This window comes from Eschscholzia californica, unplaced genomic scaffold (genome assembly GCF_041429995.1).
Source record: "Eschscholzia californica isolate CP2 unplaced genomic scaffold, dmEscCali1.0.p SCAF_3, whole genome shotgun sequence".
Taxonomy (NCBI): Eukaryota; Viridiplantae; Streptophyta; class Magnoliopsida; order Ranunculales; family Papaveraceae; genus Eschscholzia; species Eschscholzia californica.
Genome location: NW_028238420.1, coordinates 21,571,471 through 21,584,093, shown reverse-complemented (window position 1 = coordinate 21,584,093; position 12,623 = coordinate 21,571,471).

Genomic DNA, 12,623 nt, shown 5'->3' with positions numbered 1-12,623 from the left:
TACACTTATTACAATGCATAAAAGTAAAAGACACAGGTCATCGGCAATACCAACAAGGCTTGACAAGAAGGCCGTGACAAACTCCCCCACTTGTTATGTCGACGTCCTCGATGACTTCGCTACCAAGTACTCCACGATCTTTTCTGCATTGTCGAGCAAAGAGCTGGCGCGTTCCCAACTGGCTTCAACTTGTGGCAGGTTCTTCCACTTCACTAAGTACTCGATCTCCGGTGGCGAATTGTGATGAGCTTGAGCACGACGATCAGCTACTATCTTCTGCACCTCCTTGGTTGGTTGGAGCTCCGGTCTTGGATTAGGTCTCTGTTTGTTGGTGATGCGCCCGAAAAGTTGCAAACCCAAGCGGAGGTATCAAGTCGTAATCCGGCAAAGCTGGGTTCGATCCCTCTTGGATCTTGTCTCCTTTAGCCAAATAATCAGTTCCCAGCTGCACCTGTACATTCACAATGATAGGGCATTTTAGGTATCCAATACCATATTGGGAATTTTATAGTATTTGATAAATTAACTGTTAATACCTGCACCGGAAACTACCATTTTGTTCTTCTTGTCCACCTGGAACTTAGGGCAGTTTCTCTTCCAGTGACCCTTGCCATCACAGTAGAAACATTTGGTGTTAGAAGGAGGACCTTTGTCTTTAGGTTTGGCAACTCGTTTGCCTTTTCCTTTTGACGCAGTTTTCTTCTTCTATTTCCCACCTTTCTTGAAACCCTTGTCCTTTTGTACCATAAGAACATCCTTCATATTCTCCACTATTGTTACATCATTTTCGGTCGTTAGAAGCACGATATGAAGTTCCTCCAATGCCTTGTCCCATCCATCCATGTTGTAGTTCATCTTAAACTGGTTGAAACCATTATGGAGGGAATGGAGGATAGTATCGGTAGCCGTTTGTTGGCTATTAAAAAAAACCCAGTTTGGCCAGCTTGCCAATGAGCCTGATCATGTGACGAACATGAGGCCCTACTGGTTTTCCTTTCTCGAGGCGCATGTCCATAAGTGCTTTAGAGGTTTCAAACCTCTCAAATCTCGACTGTTTCTGGAACATTTCCCGAAGTTGTCGAATAATGGAGCAAGCATCCATGTCTATGAACTACTCTTGAAGAGTTGGTTCCATGGTTGCTAGCATCAAGCACGTTACTGGCTCTGCCTTCTTCCGAATACTCTTTTCATTATCTTTCTCTTCTTGAGTCGAAGTAGCATCCAATATAGGAATTGGAGTTTCTAGTACATTTTGCTTGCCTTCCATCCTGAGAACTATTCCCAGGTTCCTCTCCCAGACGAGGAAGTTGTGCTCATTCAGCTTTTCCTTCTCGAGAAGTGAGCGGAAGTTGAAATTCTCTTTTGTCATCTTAATTCTACATAAAAAATGGCAAAGTTTTAAAACTCGTTATCGTTTTTGAAAAACATTAGTTTTCACACATAATTCAATATAAAATTGTCCCCGATTGAATAAGTGATTCCAAGACCCCAGTTCATCGGAGTAAAGCGGACTAGGTTCTTGCCCTTTGACTCCGTCGATCCAGGTGAGTGAACTCACTTCACTGATCATACCCTTATGACTCTTGGTTGATAGATTTCATTAATGAATGACTAATCTATCCTTTTGCCTCGAGTATCCAAAACTCTTTTGCTGATCTCGTTGAGTAGAACCATTTAGACATGTAGGCCTCTTCTATAGACATACCCGCACTGTCCCAAGGTAGAGGAGGTACTCTACGAAGGCCGACCCACCTTCCTCGAACAAGGGCGCAAAGGGTGTCTTAATCTGGATATGCACTTCACTCAAGATTACTTTTAGGGACTTACGCTAGGCTGGCGTTTGTTATAGTGAACTATTTAGCCTAACTAACATCCACGACATAAATCATAAATAAGTAAGTAAATGCGCGCAAGAAAGTAAATCAAGCAGACATGGATCCTTGTATGGCACCTAACCTAGAAGATCTAATCTCCTTTGGTTTGCTTCTTGTTTCGTCTTTTGGTTCGTCTAGATCTCCATCTTTGAACCTTCATTGATTTCTCCCACTCGCCTTTGGATTCCTTACTCGAGTTTCTTCAATGGACTCATAGACCCTAAACTCTAATTACAAGACTCTAACGATTCGCAGATTGTATAAACTTGAAATTAAAATAATTACAAATTATGCACCCATCTGTGCTTAAAACAGGAATAAAGAAACACTTTCTATGGCCATACTAGTTTCCCGCATTCACATCACATGCAATCATATAATATATCAAGGCTAAGAATTATATATGCATGATAATCTGGGAGATATTTTTGTCGACATCCCATGTCACATTACGGACCATAAGTCTAAATTCGAAGAATTCGACTAATGGTGCATTCTTGTTTTATCTTTTATGATTTCTAAAATCAACTTTAAGAAAAACTCCGTTTTGGGCTCGAGAAAGCCCGGGTCAATTTTGGAAAAAACTTGGTTTGATTCTTAATGATTTTATAAATCAATTTAAAGAGAAACCCGTTTTGGCCTTCCGGATGGCCCGGATTAATTTTGGAATTATTTGGTTGGAAACGGAAGAAAATTTGGCAAAAAACTCCCATTTCATGGTCTGAAAAGCCTCGAAAAAGCCCGGGACAAGTCCTAGACATGTCCTTCAAGCAAATCAAATGACAAGTATAGTCAATGACGAGTCCGACGGTGAAAACGGTATCCAATTCGGAGTTCAGACGGGGAAGATATGAAAGAAAAAAGTTTGAGGGTATTCTAGTCATTTGTGAGAATTTGAAGATGTAGAGACAAGGATGGAGGCACTCTCTTGGTCTCTAATTCAAAGCCCAACATCTAAGCCCAAGTTCAAGAATACCCAAAAAAGAAGGGAGGGGTAGAGATTTTATGAGCACCCACTTTTGGGTCCAAGTCAAAGTAGTCTAAAGACTTAGTCAAGTTAACTAAGTCTAGGGTTTTAATCAAGTTATCTACTATTCATCTTCTTCTTCATCAACCAATCAATCTCAAAAAAGAGGAGGGAGAGAGAAAAGAGGCAAGAGGGTTCTTGAGTTTGAGGGTTGTTCTTGAAGTTTGAAAGAAGAGAGAGAGAGAAAAAGAGAGAAAGAGGAAGGAGTAGCCGGCCTATGCTTGGCCGGCCATGCCGGCACAAGAAGCAGCAAATGCCGGCAAATTACCTAGATCAGCGGCGCCAAAAACTTGATGCACCCGAAAAGGTTGCACACCCAAGCGGAGGTATCAAGTAGTAATCCGGCAAAGCCAGGATCGATCCAAGGATAAGAAGGTAATTTAGATAACGAAGGAGTCTCGTTCGCCGGTCTAGGTATCACTAGCTAACTTAGACTAAGAAGGAAAGGGAATAAAGGCAAATGAGGGTTTTGATTGAATAAGCAATAAAGAAAACAAATAAACTAATTAAAGGATAAAAGTAAATGGGCGAGAGAGATTCGAGAGAAGAGTCGGAGGAACAAGAGTCGAGACGGGTAAGAATCGATTCGGGCAACAAATGAGTGAGAGAGGTGTCGAAGTCCGGGAATCCATAATGATAAACCTACGACTATGTGTAGTTCGATTTAGTGTGTCAAGGTACAATCGATATTCGACTCCTAAAGTAGATGTCTCTAAGTACTTCGTATATCCGGAGATCATACTTAGTCAAACAAACGTCTAAATCGGTTAATCCTGAGTCATCGAAAGTGTCGTCTAGTCGCCTAACTATGTGAAGTGCATGACAAGACACATGAAAATATGACTTAGACTACGATCGAAATCGAATACTTCGTTTTGCCTATTAACTATGTAAAGTGCTTGAAAAGACACATGAAAATACGATCGAAACGATAATCGAAATAAATGAACATCAATTTGTAATCAAAACATCAAATCATATTAAACATAATCATGAATTCATCATATTTCATCTCATATAATCGACACACTAAAGTTAGCTAAACATGGTGATTGAATAAGAAATGGAAAGAAAATGATGAGAGAATCCCCTTTTTTCGATGTGGTTTGAGGCTAAGTCTGTCGGAAAATATTAGTCTTTAGTTGCAGCCGATCTCCCCTTAGCAAATTTCTGGGTTTCCCATAGCGACCACCATCATCTTCTCCATTTAGAACACAACCTCCATTAAAGCTAACCCTAGCTTTCTCTCACTAGAAATTTGTAGCCCAAAATCAAATCAAACCACATGAGAAGCAAGCCAAGGACATAAGAAGTAAAAGCCCCATGGTTTCGGATCAAGAAGGTTGCCGGAACACCCTTGAAAATCCGGCCAAAGTTGGAAAAAATCCGGACAAAAGCAAATCCGGCCAAGAAAGCTCCTTTCCGGACCTTGTGCATCCGGCCGGTGTTGTCCCGTGCATGTGCACTGCCCGCGAATGCGTCCCGAGTGTCGTCCCGAGCTGCAGCCGTGCATACCGTGCCGGCCTGTTGAAGACCCGAGCTGGAGATGTGCAGCCCGAGCAAGAACAACACAGCCCGAGCTGCTGTTGCATCCGTCCACCAGCATCCCGTGCCTTCTTGGTGCAGCCTGGGCTGCTGTTGCGTGCTGCTATTCCTCTCGAGCCGGACAAGCACTCCCGAGCTGCTGGCCTGAGTTGCTTGTTCCGGGCTGCTTCTTGTGCCGGCCTTGCTTGGCCGGCTGCTCCTTCCTCTTTCTCTCTTTTTCTCTCTCTCTCCTCTTTCAAACTTCTAGAACAACCCTCAAACTCAAGAACCCTTTTGCCTCTTTTCTATCTCCCTCCTCTTTTTCAAGATTGATTGGTTGATGAAGAAGAAGATGAATAGTAGATAACTTGATTAAAACCCTAGACTTAGTCAACTAGACTTAGTCAACTTGACTAAGTCTTTAGACTACTTTGACTTGGGCCCAAAAGTGGGTGCTCATAAAATCTCTACACCTCCCTTCTTCTTTGGGTATTCTTGAACTTGGACTTAGATGTTGGGCTTTGAATTAGAGACCAAGAGAGTGCCTCCATCCTTGTCTCTACATCTTCAAATTCTTACAAAGGACTAGAATACCCTCAGACTTTTTTCTTTTATATCTTCCCCGTCCGAACTCCGAATTGAATACCGTTTTCACCGTCGGACTCGTCATTGACTATACTTGTCATTTGATTTGCTTGAAGTCTTTTTCTCTCATTTTTGGCATATGAAATGATAGTAATAATTCGCTCTCTTTATTCCAAATTACATGTTTAACTCCAAAATAGGTACCTAACATGAAAAACACATAAAATATTATTGATAACGCTCGAAAATGACTAATTAGTCTAAGTTAGGCGCTCCAAATGTGACATTTTCGTGTCACATCACCAAGCCCACAAAAGGGCTCGGACATGGCACGACCCATGGGGCAGGCATGTCCTAACCGAGGCTTTTAGGCATGATCTCGTCCTGGTCGGAGCCAGGACGCTAGTCCATGCACCAGACGCGTCCCAGACGCATCTGGTGTTGGACCTAGTCCAAGACACCTAGGACCTCCCAGACGCGTCCCCAAGACGCGTCTCTAAGACGCGTCTGGTCGAGTGCTCTGGACGCGTTCTATACTCGTCCAGGAAGCTCCCTCGCAGCTGCTGGTCGCGTCTCCAAGACGCGTCCAGAAGCTTCCTGGTTGCAGCTGCTAAACGCGTCTCAGCAGCTGCTCTGGACGCGTCCAGGAGCTTCTGGTCCGGCCAGTAAGCTTCCTGGCCGGACACTAGGGTTTTCCAAAAAACCCTAGTTTTCAAAATCTTTTTTTTGTTTTGCAAATCTCTATTTGCTATTTTCCAAATTTTACAAAACTCTTTCTAAATTTTGAAATCCTTTTAGAACACTTTTAACATTTTAAAAACTTTTAGAAAATATTCCAAATTTTGTTTTTGGGAGTTTCCTAAAACTCAAAACAACTCCTTTTAGAATACTTCTAAAATTCCAAATTTTTGTTTTTGGGAGTTTCCTAAAACTCAAAAACAACTACTTAATCAAACCAATTTGGATCAAAATCTTAGGTTTTTGAAAAACTATCAAGAACAAATTTTGAAATCTTTTGAAAAATCTTGAATCCTATTCAAATTTAATCAAAATTTTGTGTTCAAAACACTTTTAAACACAATAATCTATTTAGAAAAGCATGAAATTGGTCCAAAACTTAGATAAGATAGGCTAATTGCATGTAGGCTCTAACACCACTGTTGGGTTTTACACCCTTATGTTGGGATTGACACCCTTATACTAATGTCAATGGCGGAAATAAGTCATTTAATGTCTACATTATTTTTCCCAGGATCACATGCATAAGCCCATAATAATACTAAGCAAAACGTAGCTTCTCTACTTGGGACACGAGCAATCAACTTGATCTCCCACCTTGTTGCTAGCTAGCACACCAATGGTGGTTGGAAGAAGAACACCTTTCTTCTTTGACTTGATAGATAATAATGGGAATTAGCTCACTTTCTCCTCTCTACTTGATGTGGTAGAGTAAGAAAGCTTAGAGAGAAATTCCACACCTTATTCTCTGTCCTAAGAGTGTTTATATAGAACCCAAATGAGAATACACCTCCTTTTAGGTTTCCTAAAACACCCTTTAGAATAAGATTTAGGAAAATTGTTGAAAATAGCAACTAGTTGATATTTTCTCAATTTCCTAAGGAGATGACGTCCAAACCCATCCAAAATTGGCATATTTAATGTTCATAAAATAAGGAAACGTCCCTCCAAAAATCATCCCAATCTGAGCCCTAAAAGTGCCCGAATCGGTTTAGGCCCAAAACCCCGTTTTTGGGCTTTTTGTACTATCTTAGCCTAATTTCTCTTTAGGCCTATGAGATATTCTTATTGGACACTCCCATGGTTATATCTCACTCCTACTAGTCATAATGTCATATCCTAAATCAAATTGACACTTTTATTTGTACCCCGTTGTAGGATCCGATCGAAGTTAGCCGCGAATTACTTTGTAATTCGAGGATCGCGGTTGGTTTCTAGCTTAAACTCCACGACCCCTAAATCAACCGGACTTGATGATCTTCTTCATCAATTGTCCTAGCCGACAAATTGCTCGCATTGTCACCTTGGTCGAAGGACATCTCCTTCAACTCCTTCACCTTATACTAATGTCAATGGCGGAAATAAAACATCTAATGTCTGTGTTGACCAAAAACTACACCTGGGCCCTCGACGATAAAATGTCCATTGAGACGTCAAGCCCAACTCGGTTCGCTTGTCCTAGTTTGGGCTTAGCCCAGAAGTCTCTTAATGGGCCCTCGTCGACTAAACCCTAAAACTCGTGTCAAAGCCCAATCACGTGCAAAGAGTTTTCACATGCACAACACTCCACACGCCCGAATCTCCACACGTCTGGCGCTCGACACGTCTATATCTCCACGCACCACGTGTAAGAGATTACTTAATGAAGAGATCCTCTATATGTCAAATATATCCATAATGACAAAGATCTCAGACTTGGTCAACGTAACTCCAACAACGAATATCCCCCCATTGATGAAAGGTATAACATGGTAACATCTCACATAAATAATGAGACCATGTACATGCACACTGAGAGTCATTACCAGAGAACATGCACAACCGTTGTGCATGTACAACTCGTGCACACGTCACCACATCCCAGGTGTCTTGCCATGCATTTACTCTGTAACGGTCAAGCCTTTACTCCCCCAACGGATCACTCCTCAAGCCTATATAAAGAGGAGCACTTTCATTTCTCAAGTCATCGAATACAGAGCAAAGCAACCCATACAACTTCTTCTTCTCCACTCGCTCTCTGTTCTTCGACTGTCCTCGAGACATTTTGCATACAAGTTCACCTGGTTCTGGTCGTCGACTCTACTAGACGCCTCAAGGGTGTTAAAGCTTATCTTTGCTCGACGCTTCCTGCTCGACGCTTCTGGCTCGACGCTTCCTGCTCGACGCTTCCAGACGTCTTCGAGGAGATCACAACCTTCTTCTTGCTCGACGCTACTGGTAACATCTACTCTCATACTTCTGATCATTTCACTCCCGTAGATTCGAACTCCGGTCATTCTACGAGCCTAGCCACTCTCCGATTATACATCAACGGTTATACCCTCGGCTTTTCATTTATTATTTACTGTAATACTTTGCTGACTTGACCGTCGGAGGGCCCTTGGCAGGCACCATCCCGGTGTCCCCCCAAGACTTCACGGGTTTGTTTGTGTCTGTTCACCTTCTTTTGCAGGTTTCTTTGACACGTTGCTGGTGCCCATCAATAAAGAACTCGACATTTGGAATTCTAGAAGACGTTTCCGCTACCGACCTTCTGACTTCCGACCCATAGACTTCTCACCGTCTACAGTTTGGCGCCCACCGTGGGGCCTCAGCAACTAACAACGAAGACAATCAGCCATATGGAAGAGAACATGACATCTGCTCCTCTTGACGTTTCTGCTCAACTTACTACACTTACCGCTCAAGTACGAGAGAACTCTGAACGCTTCAAAGCGTTGGAAGAAGATAACCTGTTGGTTAGAGCAGATAACCAATTGCTCCAGGAAAAAATTACTGAACTTTCTATGACGACTCCAGGAGGTTCCAGAATTCATACCTCGAGAAATGTCAGACCAGTTCCTACAAGTACAGAAGGAGCAGGCCCCTCGAGTCAAGAAGTTCCTATAACAGTTGGAGGATCAACTCCAGTCCCTACCGCTACTCCTGTCACACCATTACGTGTCTCCCAGCACACGCATCAAACTCTTCCAACTACTACCCCCTTTTACACTTCTCTCCCCTATACTTTACCTACTATGTATCCTATGACAAACGGATCAACTCAAGTTAATGTATCTTCTGATTCGCTTCCGTTTGCGTTTACAGGTACTCCTCTAGAACAGGCAATGGCAAAGAAATTGGCAGAGATGGAAGCATTGATTACACGTATTCCAGGAATGCCCACTCCTTTCAAAAAGAGTCTTCCTCACAGTTACGCTGACTCGCCCTTTGTCGATGCTATCGCGTTAGTGGAGATGCCAAAGAAGTTTTCTTTCCCGAACATGAAGATGTATGATGGTACGTCTGACCCAGATGACCACATTGCCTCTTACAAACAGAGGATGTTCACAGCAGCTATTCCAAGAGACCTGCGTGAAGCCTGCATGTGCAAAAGTTTTGGGTCTAGTCTCATCGGACCAGCATTGCAGTGGTACACAAACCTCCCAAATAACTCGATTGCATCATTTGCCCAGTTGACGGACACCTTTGTCGAACAATTCGCCAGCAGCAAAAAGTTGGGAAAACTTTCTGGTGACTTGTACCGAGTCCACCAAAGAAGAGGAGAACCACTACGTGACTACATGGGAAGATTTAACAGGGAGAAAGTATCTATCCCTTATTGTAACCAGGAAACTGCTGTAGACGCCTTCAGAAAAAGGTCTTCTACCAGATGGAGAGCTTTACAAAGAACTCACAAAGTTCAACTGCACTACAATGGAAGACGTGTTAGCAAGGGCGTGGGTAGAAATTCGTTGGGAAGAAGACGAAGCCCACCGAAACAGGTCATACTCGTATGAAGGAAGAAACAGTGATCGACGTTCTAGACAGTCCGACAGAAGGACCGATCGTCGACATGCAGAACCATATCCAACATCCAGAGGACCATTGTCCCGAGAGAACAAGAAACCATTCAGCACCCCCTCTGGGCGTCCAAGTGATAAGAATCAAGCGCCTGTTCGCTCCAAAATTCCAGAATACAATCTCAACATTGAACCTATCGAAGTAGTCGCTGTAATGAAAGGAATGGGCAATGTAGTAAGATGGCCCGCCAAGACAAAAACTCCTAATGATAAGAGAGACAATACCAAGTGGTGTGAGTTCCACGCTGACCACGGGCACATGACCGCTGATTGCATAGCCCTTCGACTAGAAGTAGCTGAACTCTTGAAGAGAGGTCACCTCACTGACCTATTGACAGATAAAGGGAAAAATACTATAGCCCAAAGAGATGTTCATCCAAAGGAACCAGAGGAACCAACTCCAACAAAAACATGTTTGGTTATCACAGGAGGATCAGAAGTAAGCGGAGTCAGTCATTCAGCCGCCAAAAGAAGTGCACGTGTAGCGGCCAACCCAGACGCTCACTCATCTAAAACATCTTCACCTGTCTTCACCTGTCTTCACCGACCAAGTTCTCAGCTTCCCAGGCAGTTAAGCATCAGGGCTCGTCAACCCTCATCATGACGCTCTCGTTATCTCACTTACTATTTCTAATGTTCTTGTTAAAAGAATACTTGTCGATAATGGTTCATCTACTAACGTGTTGTTTTTACATGCATTGCGAGGAATGGGACTGGAAGAAACGAGTATTTGTCGCCGACCGACCATTCTCATCGGTTTCAGTGGCAAGCAAAAGTACACGCTCGGCGAAATTTCTTTACTAGTTTTTGCAGGTGGAATCAACATGAGTACAACCTTCGTAGTACTCGACAGTCCCTCTGCCAACAACATCATACTTGGACGTCCTTGGATCCACAACATGAGGGCGGTCCCATCAACCTTCCACCAAGTTATAAGGTTCCCTACTCCGTGGGGGGTACGTGAAGTCAAAGGCGAACATAGCACGTCTCGAAACTGCTACAAAAACACCTTGAAGACACCCAAAGCTCCCTTATAACAATTACAGACAGAACAACTACTCCATAGTGACCCAGACAAGCCAACTATAGAGGAGTTGGATGAAGTACAGATTCACTCAGAGCTAACAGATCATAAAGTACAGATCGGTTAAAGACTGAATCCTACGCTCAGAGAAAAGCTAGTAGAATTCCTCACACTTCACCATGACTGCTTCGCATGGTCACACGCTGACATGACAGGTATTGACCCGCAGGTTATCGTTCATAAATTACAGGTTGATCCGAGCTTCCCTCCGGTCAAGCAAAAGAGGAGAAAGTTTGCTCCAGAAAGAAACAAAGTAATCAACGAAGAAATTCAAAAGTTGATCGACATTGGCTCAATTCGTGAGGTCCACTATCCCGACTGGCTTGCTAATGTAGTAGTGGTAAAAAAGAAGAATGGCAAGTGGAGAGTGTGTATCGATTTTACCGACCTCAACAAGGCGTGTCCAAAAGACTCCTTTCCATTACCACATATTGACATGCTAGTCGACGCTACATCTGGACACGAACTCCTCAGTTTCATGGATGCCTTCTCCGGGTACAATCAGATCTTGATGCATCCTGATGATCAAGAGAAAACTGCCTTTGTGACAGAAAGAGGCATCTTTTGCTACAAAGTAATGCCCTTCGGCTTAAAGAACGCAGGAGCCACTTACCAGAGGCTCGTCAACCAAATGTTCGCTGAAATGATAGGGGATACGATGGAAGTATATATAGACGACATGTTGGTTAAGTCATTAGAAGCGGAACAACATCTCGATCACCTTCGCCAAGCCTTCGACGTCCTCAAAAGGTATAACATGAAACTAAACCCTGCTAAATGTTCATTTGGTGTTTCCTCAGGAAAATTCTTAGGTTACATGGTGACACAAAGAGGAATCGAAGCCAACCCAGAACAAATACAAGAAGTCATGAACATTCCATCTCCCACTTGCATAAAAGACGTGCAGAAGTTAGCAGGGAGAGTCGCCGCACTCAGTCGCTTCATATCAAAATCTTCTGAAAAGTGCTACCTTTTCTTCGCCACCCTGCGCAAGTCAAAAAACTTTGAGTGAACGCCAGCATGCGAAGATGCACTTCAGCAACTCAAAGCGTACCTGACCTCACCACCTCTACTCTCAAAACCCAAAGAAGGTGAGAAACTTTACATTTATTTGGCAGTTGCGGAGACAGCAGTAAGCGCTGTGCTGGTACGAGAAAAAGATAAAAAACAACTTCCAGTCTACTACGTGAGCAAATCACTTCTAGACGCAGAGACCCGATACAGCCGGTTAGAAAAGCTTGCCCTTGCACTGGTTATTGCTGCTCGTAAACTCAGACCTTATTTCCAGTGTCACTCAATAGTGGTCGTTACGACATTTCCTCTAAAGAATGTTCTCCACAAACCTGAACTTTCTGGACGTCTCACCAAGTGGGTAGTGGAGCTGAGTGAGTATGACATTTCCTACCAACCAAGAACCGCCATCAAATCACAGGTATTAGCTGATTTCCTTGTTGATTTTTCACCTAACATACTAATACAGGCAGAGAAAGAGTTGTTGTGCTTAACCGACAAAAGCGAACAGAAGTGGAACCTATCAGTAGACGGTTCAAGCAACATGAACGGTGTAGGGTTGGGGATAGCTCTGACTTCTCCCGATGGAGATCTAATACAACGAGCTATCCGTTGTGCATTCAAAGCAACAAACAATGAAGCTGAGTACGAGGCACTTATAGCTGGGCTTACACTTGCAAAAGAAATGGGAATCCAGAGATTAGACGTTAAGTCAGACTCCCAACTCATTGTCAACCAGTTACAGGGAACTTATCAAGCACGTGACGCCAAGGTGACTGCATACCTTGCTCACGTAAAAGAGTTACAAACTTCCTTCAAAGAAATGAACATAACACAGATACCTCGTCTAGAGAATGGACACGCCGATGCGCTCGCTAACCTCGGTTCTTCAATTCAAACAAAGGTAACTCAAAATATTCCTCTAGTTTTGCTCGAGT